We start from the raw sequence: 17,706 nt of genomic DNA, 5'->3' as shown, positions 1-17,706 counted from the left end.
ACTGCTAGTTTCCCTGCTTCCTCTTACGTATAGCTGGCTGTGAAGCTGTGTCCAGCTGCACCAGGCAAGACACCCCATCTGATTCTTTCTCATGGTTCAAAGTGAGTAAAATATGTTGGAAATTAATCCAGCAAAGTCATGGAAGCTGTGAAGAGGTAGGGTTTTTTGTGCTTCATTCATCAGCAGATTGCCCTGCTAGATGTTCATCTGTGCTATATCACAAGGCAGAGTGGAAATGGCCTCCAGAGTCAAACTTTTGCTCTAGTTCCCTGGACTGCAGACAGGCTGGTGGGTGGAATGGTTGGGAGCTGACCACCAGTGAGTGCTAGATGAAATGGGGCTTTTCAAGGTGCACTGAGCAAAATGCTGCCTCCTGGGGAGGGACAAAGGGAGCCAACCATGGCAGCAGCAGGACAACTGCTCCCGTGACAGTGAGGATCTCCCTGCACCTTCAGTCCCATTTCCCCCCAGACAGAAATGGCAACAGCCTGGAGGCAGTCTGCTCAGGGTCCCATTTTATTTGCCCAGGATGGTCCCATGGCAGTGCAATCCTGGCTGTCTCTTGGCACCTACTCCTGAGCCTTTAATCATCCACAACTTTGGCAAAATATTTCCTCAAGGGGACAATTGATAAAGCAGATGAAAAGGGATCTAAATGCCTCGGCAGGCTCAGACTGTGAAAAGCTGGATTCCTGCAGCACAGCTTAAAGTGCAGAGGTATGAAAAGTAAACATTTCATCTCAATGCCAGTGCAGGTAGAGCTGTTCAAATGGGTTGCCAGCTGCTCTCAACAGCTGAACTAATCTGAAGTACCATTAAAACTCTTAACAAAGAAATCCACGGCACAAAAAATATCTTCTTCCAGCCTATTTCTGACTTTGCTATGGGGTGCTGCCATGGTCCCGCAGGCAAGATGAGGGGCCCCCACACATGCAAGAGAGCAAGACCTAAAGGCCCAGAGTACCTCTGTGCATGGGCAGGGGGGGCTTCTTCTCCTTTCCCCAGGATGACATTTTAAGCTATGAAGGGCAAAGCAGAGCTGCAATCTGGTCCTGGTGTGACAAGGGATAAAAATGAGTTCAGGTACTGCAAGGAAATGGCACTGAGGCGTCCTTCATCTGCTTGATCTGAGAGGGAAAGGCAGTAGCAAATGCCACCCTATCCTGCCAGAATGCTGCTGCCACGGCTGTGGTGTGTGCTGGGTTAGTGCACAAGAGATGCTTCCAGGTGCAGGAGAGTCCTTTAGGTAGGCAGATGTACCTCTGCAGCAGTTGTGATTAAAGTGAGAGGTGAAATTGAGGGCTTAGGTGAGGTTTGAATATTAGCTTCTTTTTTTTTTTTTTTAACTTGGTTAGGGTTTTTTGGTTTTGTTTTTACTTTTTTAATTAGAAAATGTCAGTGTCACTTTGAGTTCAGGGTCTGGTTACAAGGACTTACCTCTATTTCACAGCAAGAAATTTGTCTTGACAGTAATCAATGCAGGTTATAAAAGAAAAGAAAAAAAGGGAAACTTCAAGCATTTGCAATGTGAAGGCTCCAATATGCTGTAATTTCAGCTTCTTCTCTTTCACCTCCATAGAGGATACAAAAAAATCATTCTTTTTGACATCTCCAGTGCAATTATGGTGAGAGAAATGAAACTTATGGAAATGAAAGTTGACGTATCTTAGGGATGCTAGACTTTGAGCACAGAGTCTCTGCAGAAAACATGCAAGTTCCCTGTCTTGAAAGTCTCACTTGGCTTTTTAAGATTCTGCCCTGGGGTGATAATTACCTGTTGCTGTTATTGCCCCCTGTAAAGTCACAATGCCATGATTTATTTTCACTGTTTCCATAGGAAATGTTGACATTTCAGCAGAAAATGGAAAACGCTACTCTTTTGCTTCAGAGGAGCAGCCACAACACTGTAGGCAAGGAGGAGCTTGGACATGTCCCTACCTCTTGCTGGGGATCCCCATGAGAAACAGTGCTGGGGTTTCTGAAACAGCTCACTTTGCTTTGCACAAGTTTAGTTTTTCAGCAAGGAACTCCTCTTTATTTCCCCCCAGAAGACAGCCCCTTCTCATGGGGTACCACAGCAGCAGACCAACCTTCGATACTGCGTCTGCCTTACCAGGGGCTGAGGGCAATGTGAGGAACTCCAACCTGACCTCTGGAAGTCCCCTGCAGATCGTGCTGGACACCACCGACCTTCTTTTATGAATGCAAAGCACTGCGAGGTGAATGCTGCCTTCATAATGGCTGTGATATTTTTAATGCTTTTTCCAGTGAGATGGGGTTTTGTAACATTGCTCATAACCTGTGGAAAGGGTGTTGGGTGAAAAGTGAATTATTGAGCAAGTAATTCCTACAGCCCTGGGAAGAGTCACTGGAATACCAGATGGATTTGCAGGCTGTGGGTTTACCCGAGCTATGACTTTGCATTGCCACTAAGTGGCAGCCGAGTAAAAAAAAAGGTAAAATGAAAATTCCCTGAATAAATGTCAATGTAAGGTGCAGAAGCAGAAAGGAGTATTTCTAAGCTGGCATTCCTCAGCTAAGCAGTGCCCTGCTGTTTATCCTAGGAGATTAAACCTTGGGAGGAGAGAGTGATACAGATATTGTAAGAATACGCACAGGGAAGCTGAGTGTGCGGAAGAACCTGACTGTGCAGATGGATGCATCAGGGACCAGGTGAACAGTTCTGCCAACTTCTACCACCTGATTTGCCCAGCGTGATATTGAACATTTAAAGAAATCATCCAAAAAAGGTTTTGGGACATCACTAAGTGGCATAAAGTTGTGCATGGTGGGAGTAAAGGCAGGGAATCAGGCTGGTAATGCTCCCTACCCCCAGTAACTACAAACAGTGCCATCCACAGGCAAAACTGAGCTTCCCACGTAGCCAGCCCCTGGGTAATGTTCGGCTCTGATGCATTATTAACCATTTTAATTTTTAAGTGGTTTGAAAGATACTCAGGTAAAGCTTCCTGAAAGCAAGGCAGAACTAGGTCAGACACAGAGTGCATTGCCTTTAATTAGCACCTGTGCAGATTTTTTAACCTTTTGTGAAATTCGGGGACCTCCGGTACCTCTGCTGCTCTGCTCTGGAGCTGAAGCAGAGATGACCTCTTCAGGGAGAAACAGTAAGTGGAAGTGTCAGTTATCTCAAACCTTCATACGAAAAGACAGGATCCTGGGCACTGTGCCAAGGTTCTTACATTTCGAATATTTTAAAATATTTGAAGAAAGTAGCATGCATGGCATAAATTCTAATGCTCAAAAGACTCCTGAGATAATTTTTTTTTCCAAGCGTAAAGCAAATAGTATAAAGGGAAGATAACTATCACAAAGTCATCTAAAAATGCCAGGGGGGCTTCTGTCTCAGACGCCAACAAAATCTGATGCTGTCGATCTGCTGAATTTCAACCAAGGCCAGCCCAAATCCAGGGCTGCAAATGCTGGTTCTGCATATGTTTTTTCTGCTACACACTTAATTTGTGCTTAAGTAATGCAACATCAATCTTGAAGTCAGGGAGACAGCTCCCAGTCTTCCCCAATGCGAGGATGCTGGAGATGCTGCAGTGCAGCTGACAGCAGTGTGGATGGAAGATGTCTGGGATACAGCAATGCTGTCCCTGATAGACCCATGGCGAGGCAGAGCAGTGAACTTAAATAGGTGTGGGGTGGGTCAGGGTCTCCCCTTGCACAGGATTTCCTGTAGTAGTTCTGAGCTTTCCCTCACCTGATGAGCTTTACTCCCTTCCCAGAGCATATTTGTGTTGGAAGTCCCCTGGGAAGGTGGTAGAACCAACCCTGTCTCATTTTGCCCTGGGACCTGTGCCAACCTAGAGCCTTTCTGAGGCTCGCTTTTCCTCTTTTTTTCCCTGCACAGGGCTGAGCTTACTCCCTTGGATGTCTCACCACCTCCAGATGCTGGTACACAGGATACACTTCTAGCAGGAGATAACGCCATGCTCTGTGCTTGCTGGTGGATCTTAAACACCCTTTGTGGGGTCAGTACCCATCCAGTGGCCTCTGTAACGCCTTCCTCCCCTTCTCACCACCACTTCACGTTGTTTACCTGGGGTAAGTTCCACATGGGGTGACATTCTGGCAGGGCACTGCCCCATATGACCTAATTACTACAAGCAGCCCCAAAGGGGCCAGGATTTTCAAATTCTACCCAGGCTGCTATTTTTTTTTCAAAGGTCACACCAAGTGACTATGCTTTCACCTTTGAGTCCACCCATTTCCAATGCCACCATTATTTACCCTTTGGAGGGGAAGGGGAAAAAAAAAATTAACCTTGATCCAAATGTGATGGTTTTGGAAAAAATAAGTAATGCAAGACAAAGCTTGGCTGAATGTGCAAGATGTGCCCAGGCATGTGAGCCAGGCTTCCCCATAGGGGATCAGGAAGCTCTGAGATTTGGAGTGCTGTTTTCTCCAGAAGCTGAATGTATCCAGCACAAACTTGTGCTGCTTCCAGCCTACCCTCGAGAAGCAGTAGTGCCTGTGGGATAGCCTTGGCAGGGGACTGGGATGGGTTGCAGCACATCTAGGTGCAGTGGGAGGTACCTGCTCCTCAGCAGGATGATGCTGGCACCCTGGGATTGGCTCCATGGAGATCCTTGTGTGTGAGGTGATTTGTACAGCCATAAGCCTCGGGTTCAAAGTGCTGGGCAGGCACCTCTGGGAGCATTATCTGTGCTGTGCACAAGCTGCAGTGTGGTCAAAGCAAAGCACAGGATGAGTGCTTGGTGGTGGCAGGGGACTCCTCGCAGTATGCTGCTGGACAGCCCATCCTGCCAAAATACTTTCCGCTAGAGCTGCTTTTCCTCAAAACCTGGCATTATTTATTTATGGAGCAGAAGGGCCCATTCCAGTTGGTGATCTTGAGCCCCTCTGCTTTCCTAAGGGCTTTTCCTCTCACCTGCAGTCTAAGTTTGCAGCAGCTTTTCCTCTTTTTGACAGAAATGCTGTAGACCAGACTAATCTATTTATTTCTGCTTATTTCTTTTCATGTGCTGATTCAGACATCAGGTTTCCTCTGCAGTTTATCTCAGGCTCCAATTTGGATTCAATCAGATGCTGGGTACTGCTCCCCGTCAGTGAAACAGGCAGTGGTAGCTCTGCTGAAACAACCTGAAGGCCTCCAGGTAAGCACAGAGCTAGAGTCGTTTGGGATGTGCTTTTGGAGTGGATGTCACCCCATTTCTGACCAGTTGTGCACCCAGGATTTAGAGAGGAGAGTGGAGCTGTCTCAGTGTAGATTGTCTCCAGCCTGTGACATCTTCTTAATCACCATTTCTCTCATGAACACACCCCAGAAGCGATGTGCTGTCCTCAGGCTCTTCTCTTGCACTCTCAGGTTCTCCTTTATTTGCTGAATGTGTTCATTTCCTTGGAAATCAAATGCTTGGCAAATAACAATTTAGCCCACGTTTGAATTTCTTATTTTCTGCTTCTGGTGTCTCTGTCACTGGATGCAAAATCAGATTATCAAATGCTTTCTCCTTAACCAACATCTCAGTAGAAATTAGTTACATATGAGAAAAAAAAGTCTCTTCCAAGGGTCACTGTCTTGGTTTGAAAGACAGGTGTCTGCTAAGGAAGGCAGGAGCCTCCCTTGGAATGGAAGATGCAACCCCCTTTCCCTCCGAGTTATTATAATTTTGAAATCAAGGGGCTTTCAGGCAAAGATATGGGAAATAGGAATAACAGTTCTTTACTAATATATATATAAAACAAGGCAGGGAAAAAACTGATTTAAACTGACAGTCAGATACGACCTGACCCTGTTAGTCAGGGTAGCAGTCCGATAAGGTGGTGGTTGCAGTCCTCCTGAAGTGAATGGATGTGGTTCTGTTGAAGTGGTGATCCTGTGTAGAAAGACCTGGTCTTCCTCAGAAGGTCCAGTGGTAGGTATGTAGCTCTTGTCCTCTGGAAATCCAGTGGGAAAGGCTGCCTGTGGTCTTCAAAAATCGCAGTTTATATCCAGGATGGGATGCTTGGTTTCTCCCTCTGGGTGGAGCTCTCACAATGGAATGATGAGTCATGAGATAAGGCACTGCTGGGCCATTAACAGGACATAGTCTTGAGGGAGGAGGCAGGGAGCACTGCCCCACCTGGTTTTAACAGCTCATGAAGATGGTGATAGAATACATGCTTGTGGGCACATCTTGTATTGTAACCTAGGACAGTCACACAATAAAGTTTTTACTGTTTTAACCTTGTCAGTGAAGTACCAAATGGATTGGCTGTTGGAAAGCCTACAGCACTATTCTCTGTTGCTACGCACAGAAGGGGAAATTGCCTTCCACTCTTAAATCTGCAACTTCTGCTTTTTGTGTGATGGTGAATAGAAATATTGCCAGATCATCTTTAAACACAGAGGTATTAAGGACTGTTTTTCCCAAGAGAGGAAGAAACATCTAACTTTAGATGTGTGATTGCCCCATTTTCTTCAAAGGCAAGGAGCTGTAACTGGAAGTTAGGCATATCCTGAGGTCCCTTGCTGAAACAGAGCCTGACAACAGAAGGAATACGAGGAGCTCAAATTTGCTGTTACCAATGCTGAGACTTTCCTGTAAGCAGCTGGAGAAGTGGGTGCACACAGGGGCTGGTGCTGCAGTCCCTTTCCAGACAAGCTCAGGGACACTTGCCATGAACAGAGGGTGAATACCCAGACTCAGATCCCCCACTAGAAAATTCTGATGTGTTCTGCTAACCCCACTGGATTTACATTTATGTATATCCAAGAAAGTCTGCCCTTGAAAGCTTCCAGGGAAGAACAATCTACTGATTTTATTTATTTTTTTAAAATATTGAAGTATCAGCTTGGTTTTGCACCTTCATATTTATTTTCAGTGCATGTCTCCCAGCTAAATGGCACTAAATGTTGCACTGTTACTTCATGCAGTTGGATTGATTTATATGGGCTTGCAGTGGTCTCATTAATAGCAAGGATTTTCTCCTCTGTTAATACTCAGGGTTAATTTTTGTGCCCATGCGTGTGTAGGAGATAATAATGGGGAAATGTTATTAGGGAAGAATGACTTCTATAAACAAAAACATGTCGGAGAACTCTCAGAGATCACGTCAGCAGGCAGCAATAGCTGATCAGTCACATCAGGCAGAGCATTCCCTTGCTGAGGAAGGTCCATGTTGCCCCAGAGACACAACTCCTTTTGCCATACACATGCTCAGAGTTTGCTGGTGCCCTGAGACATGAGAAGGATAAAGAAGGTGAATATTCACCTGCATCTAATGGTGCCAACAGCACAAGGCCAAGCAGCTGCTGCCCAGCAAGAGACATCTAAACATATATACACCATAATGGATGCCTGATCTTCAGCTGATCTCCTGCTCCCTCAAGGGTACATAAATATGAGTGGTTTGGGTACCACCTGGGTCCCAAGGCCACCTCTAATCCTCCTGACCTCTCACCTTGCTCATGTATCCCCATGTTGCAGGATAGGCAGTAGGGAGAGGAATGCACTATGGTATGTGCCATTTTGCGGAACTATGGCTAAGATTTAGTGCAGAGAGGTACTTTGTAATTTACAGCTTTAGAACCAGTTCAATTAACAGAAGTTTACTTCCAGATGCTTTTAAAGTGAAGGATGCAGTTGTACTGCTCGTGCTGCTCCCACATGGCTTTATTTTTGCTTTTGCAAGTTGAATTTACAGATTTCCTTTCTCATTAAAATTGGTGATGATATTAAGCCTGGGAATCCTTGATGGATTTCAGATTGAATATTGTGAGTCTTGTATTAATGCAGGCTAGCTGCAAATAAATGAGGAAATCCATTAAGCATGTGGTGTGCCTCATAAATATTCCATAACACAAAAGTGTTAGTGTAATGATGAGAAAGGAAAAACAAAAGTGTAGGAGTCAGGAAATGCCAAGCACTGAAAGACCACTCTGATCATCTCTAAGTTCTGCATTAACAGCCCTTTAGATAATGAGGGCCATGTTGACCCCTCATGGAGCACTGTGAGCACTGCATATTTATTTTTTTTTTCTGATGAAATTTTGGAATCCCATGCAATTTTTTTTTTGGTAACAGGCCAAGTTTCAGCAAGATAGTAAATCAAATGTAACACTGAAAAACAAGTATTGCGATGTAAACAGTGATGGGTTTAGTGAAGCTGTGCTCACTTTCTGACCATGTGCTTGTCCTTTGATGCACAACTGGGTAATTGAAGCTCAAATATCAGCCAGAATGAGGCATCGTGCTCTGTAACCACAAAAATTACATGGCAGCTACCGTGTAATGCAATGAAGTCTGTGCCTTGTGTTTACGTAGAGACCACTCCAAAGTGTAGGTGATTATGAGAGTTATATTAGAAATCAATCCAGTGCATCTGTCTCGGAGTCTAAAAACACTGAACCAAGCATGTGGAGGATTCAGAACAAACACAGAAAAATGCAGTGTATCACTGAGGTGTGGATCCTCTCTGCCAGCTACAGAGACAAATGTTCTGGCTGGATTTAATAGGCACATCCATTACTTGTGCAGTGATGCATGCCAAGCAAGGACAACCCAGCAAACCTGCACCCCCGGAGAGCCATGCAGTGCCCAGGCACACCTGCAAACCTCCCCATTGCCAATATTCCCCACTCCATCCATTGCCTGGCAGGAGCAATGCTGTGCTCTCCACCCTGTGCACCAGAGGTTTTTCTTCTGGATAATGTATAGTGAACTCCTTTCCAGGTGCTCTCCTATAGTGGACTGCTCTAGTGAAGAGCTTGGCTCCTGGTGCTCACCCCCTCCTTTCTGTATAGTTTTGCAATCTGCATTGTCACCTGGCTGCTCCTGGCAGCCCCCCTGGTACAGCATTCACTGTTAGCAAGGCAAGGAGGCATTTGTGGTTATTTCCAAAATCTGTAATGATGGAGGTGGGTGAGAAGGTGCAACCAGACCTTTGGCAAGCAGCTCCTGGCTGTTGAGATGTTTCTCAAGCTGGCAAGCACCACACACAGGAGAATTTGGCCAGTCGGGGGGCTGGTGGAACAGATTGAGTGTCTGGCTGTGAGACTCACAGTTTTTATCAGCTTTCTTCAACTCCTGGGTCTGAGTAGCACAAGAGATAGACTCTTGGCCAGGGTATGTGGGTGTCACTCGAAGCTTCCCCAAGTGCCCCAGCAGCAATGCTGCTTGGTCCCAAGTAGAGATCATAGAATTCTAGAATCATAGAACAGGTTCGGGTTGGAAAGATCAGCTTCTTCCAACCCCCACAGCCACAGGCAAGGGACACCTCTCTGAACACCTAGGCAGGGTGCTGTGGATATTTGCAGGCAGTGATTGGACTTCTGGACAGGAGCAGGGCTCTCTGCTGCTTGCTCCAGGGAATATTTTCAGTTTGGTTTCAGATCCAAGCTGGTGGCTAGGTGTCTCTTTAGAGCCAGGGGTTTGGAATGCTGCCTTACTTGGCTGAATGAACTTCTGACACTGGGTTGGTTGGAGGAGGCCATGAAAGATCATGTCATGTTATGCTATAGATGATCTGAGACCCAAAGTCATCTAAAAGATCCGGCAGCAAGCCTGTGACAACTTAAGGCATTGCGTCAGCCCAGTTTTGAGTACAATGGTGTGGTTTTCTGCCGAAACTCCGGTGGAATGGGGTCTTCTTGTTCTGAAGCTTTTGTCAGGGACAGTGCTGTAAGTGGAAAAGTCCTCTGGCATGGGGGCAGGTGGAGATGCCTGTGCCTTAAAGGATCTCATCAGAGACAACACAGTGGAAGAGGAAAGCCCGTCCTCAGTGCTCCCTCCCACTGCATGGAATGGAGCATGGTTTTATCTGTGTATCAGGCTTGCAGAGGGAGCCAAAATATTCTGGAGTTTGCAAACCTCATCATGTTTAGTAAAATTGAGTTGTCAGATGAGGAAAGTTCTGTCTCTCTGAGTCAACAAGGCACAGTTTTTAATATCCAGGAAAAATCCCAAGGAAGGAAGGTATTTACCCCTCTATACGTGAAAGGTGCCTCATGGCTCTCTAGGTGCCTGTGGTGAGATGTGCTGGTTGTCTTGGCCTGTCTCAGCACTTCTGGGCACCCTGATGGAGTTTTGGGGACATTTGCTGAGAGTCTGGAGTGCTTAGCATCAGGATCTGTTGAAACATAAATCTGAGTAAAGGGGGAGCAAGAGGCTATAAGTGGTATGTCCGGTTGTGGTCTGATTCCACCTGGACAGGCTGCCCACGTACAGCAACAGGTAGTGTTTGATGGATGTTGGCTCATGTGTACATGGCAGGCATGTGAAATTTACCCTGACCTTGAAGGGCAGAGACCCTTTGCAGAAGATGTCATTGAATTAGGGCAGAAGCAGGTGGCCTTTCAGTCATTTGCACAGCAGAGATGCCACCTCTCTCTTGTAGCTTTTTTCTCCAATAAATACTTATTTCTGTCCACAAAGCAAGCAAAACCTCATTTTCCCTGCTTTTCCCTTTGTTGCCATCACTCTGTGGCTTTTGAAAGTGCTCTTGCTTGCTGATTTTGGGACATTCTAGTTTTCAAATATCTTGAGGTTATTGAGCATCAAGGGATAAAAGATGACCTTTCCCTTGGGAATGGTCATCCCAGAGCACCATGTCCTTTGCTGTGGCATACAAGGCTCCAAGTGCTGTCTCTCTTTTGTACCTGGTATTGTGTGAGGGGCAGGAGGGCAGGTGCTATCCTGGCCATGGCAGTGGCAGAGCAGCAGGAGGGGTGAGTTGGTGTATGAGACTCTTTGACCCCTGCCTGTGGCACCAGCTAGTTTCTGCTCATTTCTAAGATGTCTTCATAGAATGTAAAAGAATTCTGTACAGAGAGATAAAATGGTCAGATGTCCTGCACTCTCGAGTGAAACATAGCTTCAGTACAGAGTTAAAAAGATGCTGTGAAGGGTGATGGATAGCTATGATACATGAAATGTGACATGTTTCTTTGGCAATAACATTAGAAATCCTTGGCTTATTGGTATGAAACAAAAGAAAAGAATAGAAATCCTTCTATTGCAGAGTTTTCCAACAAAAAAGTAAGTAGAGCTTTTGCCACATATGCTATTCCTACATAACTGACACTCCTTTCCCAGAAGCTTTCATGTCTTGGTCTTCATTCTGTGCCCAAAATCTGTGTGAAGATCTCATCAGATATTGCATCGAAGTAACTGAGTAGTAGAGCAAGAGAGAGGTTAAAACACGGAAAAGTAACAATGGTTTCTTAACTTTGCAGAGTGGAAGCTGCTAATTTGTAATAGATCAATTATCAAAGCATCAGGAATGGGGATGCTCCAGTCCAGTTTGCCAAAAGCCAGCCAGTGTCCAGGCTCATCATACTTGTCTCTTTCTGACCCATTTAGATTCCTTCCTCTTAAAGGACGTTTTTCCAGCTGACAGTGTTTAAGTAATGCAGAATTCCTGTGTCTGAAGGACAGTCTGTGATCCAGTCCATTGACTCCTGATTTCATTTAAACTGCAATTCATTATTTTGTTCCTGTGCTCATTGAAGAACCCATTGTTCATTACTCTTTCATCACTCTATGATTGGAACAATTTGTATCTGTCGTTCTTACATTGAGCAGATAATGAAATAATCATTTGTGCATCTACACTGTGTTGTACATTTATTTTTCACAGTGTAATTCACTTTGTAGGGTCACTTTATCATTCTGGAACAAACTGTGGTTTTGTTTAAGCGTTTGCTAGTTGGCAACAGTCTGCAACTGCCAACATCAGGAAGTATGTTGGGATACTGCTGTCCACAGACAACGGTGGTAAAATTATTGCTGATCCTCCAGCTAACAAAACCAGCCCGCCTTCTAGGAGGAAGGATTCTGCTGGCCAAAGTACACTGGTTTTACTGAGCCAAGTCCTGCACTCTTTCCCAAGGTTTGGGTCAACCTATCAGAGAGAGAGATAATAATAAGGGGTAAGATTACCTTAATAAAATTACAACTAGAGGATAATGCACCCAGAGCACAATTATGGTGCTATTCAAATGAGCTCCCATTCTCAAGGAGGTCATCAAGGTTATGATTTCTAGAGGGGTCAAGAGATTACGAGAATAAACTAATTATTCTGACATCAAATAGATATAAAGGTGATTGCTGATTGGTTAATTCATTTTTCTTCTGTGAATCTATTTCTGTTCAATTAATTAAAATGACACATATGTTATACTCTCCAAATATCACCCATGTTATTATGCAAAGGTTGAGTTAGTCATTACATTGGAAAAGGTCAGGGCTTGAATTTAATGCTGGAGGGAGAAACCTTCTTCCATTTACTCGTCATCATTACAATCCAGTTCTTGCTCGGCTGTGGTTTTCAGTGGACTTCCTTATCCTAGGAATGACTCCCATTTCAAGTTCCTGTGAATGCGATGGTCTTGGTGCTTCTGCTTAATGGGTATGTGGGGTTGGGTTTTCAAGGTCATCACTCCAGGACTCTTCTCTATTAATGGGCTCTTCCTGCAGGAAAAACCAAGTCTTCTACAAGTGAAAAAGGTCAGATGGTTATTTACCAGCCTTGTAAAACAGCCACAGAATATTCCAGGTTACTATCACATAAATAGTTTAAACATTTTTTTATGCTGTTTGCAACAGGAGTGACTGAGGAGATATGCGGCCATGGGATTTGACAGAGTCTGTAAACATAAATCTGTGGTCACATTTATAATTTTAATGCCTTATGTGAGACATTTGACTCTAATTTTAATGGTATAGAAATACTTTTTTATGGTAAATATATTAATTCTTCTTAGTTACACTCCATTAACTGGTGTTTAGTTAAGGTGCATGTAGACTGTATCAGCCCTTTTAATAGAACAAGATGAGGAAGAAATGCTTTAAGACACAAGATGGCATCAGATTTATCTGGAGAGAGAAAATATCAGCAGAAACAAACTGTGGCAGGAGGTTAAAAAATCACCTGTTTCTTAGGGAAGATACAACTGGGTAACTATCCGTGGAAACATGAACATTTTGGATTGCGTATCTTCCATTCAAATTTATGAGCAGCTGTCGGGGTGCTGGTGCCGCTCCACCAGAAGGATTGCTCTTTGCCAAACCATAATGAGCAGATTATGGGTGGCGCTAGAAAAAGTATGGGACTCTTCAAGAAATTGCAGTGCATCATATTAACTTCTCTCTGATGTTAGCAATTCCCCATCATATTGTATTACCAATCGCTGTCACTAATATACCATGAAATTCAGATGTATAATGTAGTGTACAACTCAACCTCTCATTTCAAAGTTTTGTTACCCATAATCCTGCATGAGTCATTAGCAATGTCACTGAACAGAGTAAAACACATTCACTTCTTAGAGTGTTTCCTCTGCTGTCAAATAGCTGACATATTACACATGGACACAATGCTTGATTCTCCAGAGAGCTTTGATTGTGGCTTCGTGGAATGTGGGCCTCTTTAATGGGCAATCAGGCCTCCACTACCCCCAGTCTACAGGCCTTGCTGGATGGCTGAGCAGCTGGGTACTCTCATAAAGCACCTATTTGCTTTTCTTTAAATTATTTATCTATTGAAATGTTGTTTATGGTATTTTAAAGGCAATATCATGGGAAAAGGTAAAAAAATACAGTCACCAAAAATGAAAGAACTGAAGGATAGGGTAAAAACTTGGGAAAAAACTTTGATTTTTATAAGACTTGGTCTCACTTGAAAAAGGTTTGTGGCCCAAGTTTGGGGATAAGGGTAAGCACCCAGGACCCTCAGGAACCAGCAGCACAGGGCCAGGAACAAGGCACAGCACCATCCATCCAGAAATGAGGCACAGATGGACCCAAACTGTCACTGGAAAAGCTCTCTTAGTTTTAATTGCAGGGACAATCTCTCAAGGCAGGCTCCGCAGAAGGTCTCACAAGGAAAGGAACTGCCTCATCTTCCAAGTAGAAAAGGGATGACTTTAAGGAGCCTCAACCTACTTGTTGGGTTGTGATGTTCCATAGGTGGATTTATTGACCTACACCATAGGGATGTTGGGTGAGTTCTTCTATCTGGGGAGGTTATCTTGAGCTGTGATGCTGTTACCCTCAGTGAGGTGCCCCTTTCAGCCATGTATTTGCAGTTTTGTAGGTGAATTATCCACCCTGACAGCAGAACGATGGGCTACAGGACAGGGCTGTGGTTGACACTGAGCTGCCAATAATAATTTTGAGAGTGTAGTTTTGTGGTAAATTTTCACTTAGCTTCCATTTCCTCATTTTGCTCATGTGAAAGTTAAATGGGACAGTGTCACAAGCCTTCCTGAGCCAAGATGTATCACATCTACCGCTCCCCCTTGTCTCCATGCTAATTATCTTGACAAATTGGTTTGCCATGATTTACTTGGAAATTCTGCTGGTTGCTTCCCACCTTCTTATTGCCAGACTGCACACGTAATTCTTGGTTGTTTTACCTGGTCTTTTTGCAGGCAATGGTTTGTCCAGAGGGTGTGTGCCTCCTGCAGTCATGGGTCATCATCCTCCAAGGAAACCCAGAGAATGGTGCTCCTGGGTGAACTTCAGAGCCTGCTCCCCTCACAGCAGAGAAGGTGGCCTGGCAGGTTAGAGCTGATGGTGGAGGAGACTATGCTCTGGATCTGCAGTCTGTGTCTGCTGAATGCCAAGGTCGTGCTTCCTTCTGGTTCACCTTGTGTCGCAGCCGAGATAAAATGTCTGGAAATGTCACTCCCTTCCTCACCTCAAGATTATAAACACATTAATAGGTTGCCTATTTGTTCAGTTTCTTGTTTAAATTAAGTAATTCTTTTTACACATTTTTTTTTTAGTAACATGTAACATTTTTCTTGTATGCTATTTTTACACCATTCTTGCATCAAGACCAAGGTCAGATGAAGAGCTTTTTGGCTGAGAGGTCATTCTGTTCAAGAAGGCACTCTGACACATTGGTGCTGCAGCATTTGAGGCTTTTACAAAGAAAACACACATTCAAATGGCAGGTGAAGTACACTGAAGACTGAGCAGCAGTGGGGCCGTACGATCACCCATCAAGGCATGGCTGAAGTTTCTTAATTTTGCCTGAGCTGGGCTGTGTGGAGGTGAGGCTGCAGCTCTAATTCCAGCACTCACAGCCGATGAGGTGCTTTGTCGATTCTCTCAGCAATGGTGTGACAGGCCCAGTGGTTCCTGTATTGTCAATTCAAGTACTTATCCTGCCATTCCCAATTTATTTCACATAGTCTCTCCAATCTCCACATTTTCTAATGTCATGATGGTGATTAATCTATTCTTGCTCCTGAAAGCATGCAAAAGAGGGACATTAGAGACAGCGCAGCTCTGTTAAATACCTTGTTGTCAGGTCATATCAGAACTCCAACCTGGTTTTTAAACAAAACTTCCTAAAAATATATATTTAAGGGAGTACACAATTATTAGGAGTGATGCTTGTGACAGTAACATACATGACTGTAGTGGTTTGGTCCAAAATACTCATTACTGTTTATCTGCTGTGAGATAAGAATTAGGAGAAATGCAAAACAGGCACCAAACTTGAAAGAATATAAAGAAGTTTATTAACAGACCTAAAAGAAGAAAAAAAATTATACCACCTTCAGAACTCTCCTCCTCCCCCCACCTTCCTCCCTTCTCCCACTGACAATGTGAAAAGACAACCCTTAAGATGTTCAGTCTGTTTACCACTTCCATAATAACCTTGTTCAGTCCATTTAGAAAGAGAAGTCTCTTCTTGCTCATGCTATGAAAACATTATCACAACGAGACAGCCGCCCACTTCCAAATATTGTTCAGTCCATTTAGGAAGAGGAGTCTCTCTGCCTGCGTGTGAGTCCTTTCCCCCGACTTGCAGCTTTTCCCGCAACTGCTTTCGAGGGTCCACTCTTGAAGATTTTTGGGGTACAATTTTAAGGTTGAGCCGTTCAGAAACAAAAACAGAGGCCCTTCTCCTTCCCTGGGAGCACAGGGTCTTCATCATCTTCATCTTTAGGACTATCTCTGGGAGCATCTCTAGGAACTGAGGTTTTCTCCTTTCCCATTTGGAGCAAAAGTCCTCATCTGGTTCATCTCTACGGACTGAGGTTTTCTCCTTTCCCGTTTGGAGCAAAAGTCCTCATCTGGTTCATCTCTCCCTGTCCAAACTTCTCATGAAATTACAGCTGCGTCAGCATCTGCCTATCTCAGCGCAGGTGCTTTTGCTCACGAGTTGAACACTCCACCCCCCCATATCTTCATGAAATTACAACAGGATACTCTGATATATCATAGCTTCACAACAGAATTTCAGCTTTAAGCATCTCCTCTCTCTCTTCCCTCAGGTTTTCAGCTCTTCACAGCAGTAAAAGGGTTAATCTCACCTCGGCCTTGCAGCTTTGCAGCTGGAATGTTGAATTTTTCTTATCGAAGTGGAGAGGGGGGAGAGCCGAGCCGCTCCGGCTGCCCACGGCAAGGCAGTGGGGGGGGGTTCCACGGCTGGAACAGGTCCATGGCTTCAGGATGGCCGTGGCCCGGCCCGGCCTGGCCCAGGCAGGGCCTGGCCGGGCCCGCTGGCCCCCACACGGGGCCCGCAGCCACCTGTGCCAGCGCCGGAAACGAGAGAGAGACTTGGAGGGGGAGTTTGCCTATTCTTAAATGTGGATCACAGAGGTGATCACAACTTTAAGTGGCTTAGAGAATTGTCCATATTCAAACTGGCCAGCTGATAGGTTCTATCAGTTCCCAGAGGAAACTGTAAGCACCCCTTAGCAAGGACGTCCCTTCCGGGACTATGCTTGCTAACCTATGACAATGACATTTTAGCTGTTCCTCTAAATGACCTGGCTGAGTGGTGGTTTATGACCTGATTTGCACACCAGTAGTTTTGCCTATACAATAACCAGGCAGCCAGACTCAAAGTGCAATTACAAATGAGATCCAAGCCTGTTACCAATTTAAATCAGAGTAAAGACATACCAACCTGGGAATGATAAACCATCAGTGACACTATCAGTAACTTAAAGTAAAATAACATTTGCAGCTTGGCCTGGGCTGAATGTCACAAAGCAGGAATGTTTTATCTGGCAAGGGCTGTGATTGCACGTCTGGATGCTGTGTGATATGGAGGGATAGCCACAAACTTTCAGCAAAACAATTTCTCATCAGAAAATATTAGTTTATCTAGCCCACAACTTTTGGAAGGGAATTTGAGCTCTGGCAAAGGTTAAGGCATTCACCAGCCATGTTTGTTATCTAAACTTGAATTTCTGAAGCTCTGTGTGAGTGCTCAAATTTCTGAGACCCAGGCTGCATTGGCTGACTGTCTCTCAATCCCCTATTCTTCAGAATTCAATTTTGACACTCTTGAAGTTTTGGATTTATTTCTGGCCCCCTCTACCAGTGTATTCCTTCTTGGTGTTTAAATGGCAGCAGGAATAGCAAGGAAGCCTTCCCTTCAAATCCCAGATCAGCACTTCTGTAAATTTGAGAATTTGCATAAAAACATCAAGTCTCTGCCACAGTTCCTAAATTGGGCTTTAGGAGAAAATGATTTTAAAGAACCTGAGAGTGGAATGGAGGGATGTCTACAAGCCTACATACATCTCACATCTACATGCCTGCTTTTTTTGCTAAAATTTTTCAACCCAAAACCCCAAAGTTATTCAGAGGTGTTCAGATAAGCCAGATGTTATATCCACATGCAGTGGCTGTGGGATCCAGGAGAAAGTAGGATGTGAACCATGCCTAATTTTTAGTCATTAATATTAATATGAGTCAGGTTGGTCTG

The 17,706-nt window shown here is 44.5% G+C and overlaps 1 long non-coding RNA gene across 1 annotated transcript; it reads left to right on the top strand.

Moving 5' to 3' along the window:
• Nucleotides 1-3,807: 3,807 nt before the first annotated feature.
• On the top strand, nucleotides 3,808-15,377 carry LOC121665324. Its single transcript, XR_006016332.1, has 3 exons — nucleotides 3,808-4,068; nucleotides 5,019-5,141; nucleotides 14,402-15,377. It is a non-coding gene; the product is annotated as an uncharacterized LOC121665324 (long non-coding RNA).
• The last annotated feature ends 2,329 nt before the right edge of the window (nucleotides 15,378-17,706 follow it).

The sequence above is a fragment of the Corvus kubaryi genome, unplaced genomic scaffold (assembly GCF_017639235.1).
Source record: "Corvus kubaryi isolate FWS band 111438036 unplaced genomic scaffold, C.kubaryi_AGA036_p1.0 37322, whole genome shotgun sequence".
Taxonomy (NCBI): domain Eukaryota; kingdom Metazoa; phylum Chordata; class Aves; order Passeriformes; family Corvidae; genus Corvus; species Corvus kubaryi.
Note: the sequence above shows the minus strand (reverse complement) of the source record. Positions and strands in the feature narration are given on the sequence as shown.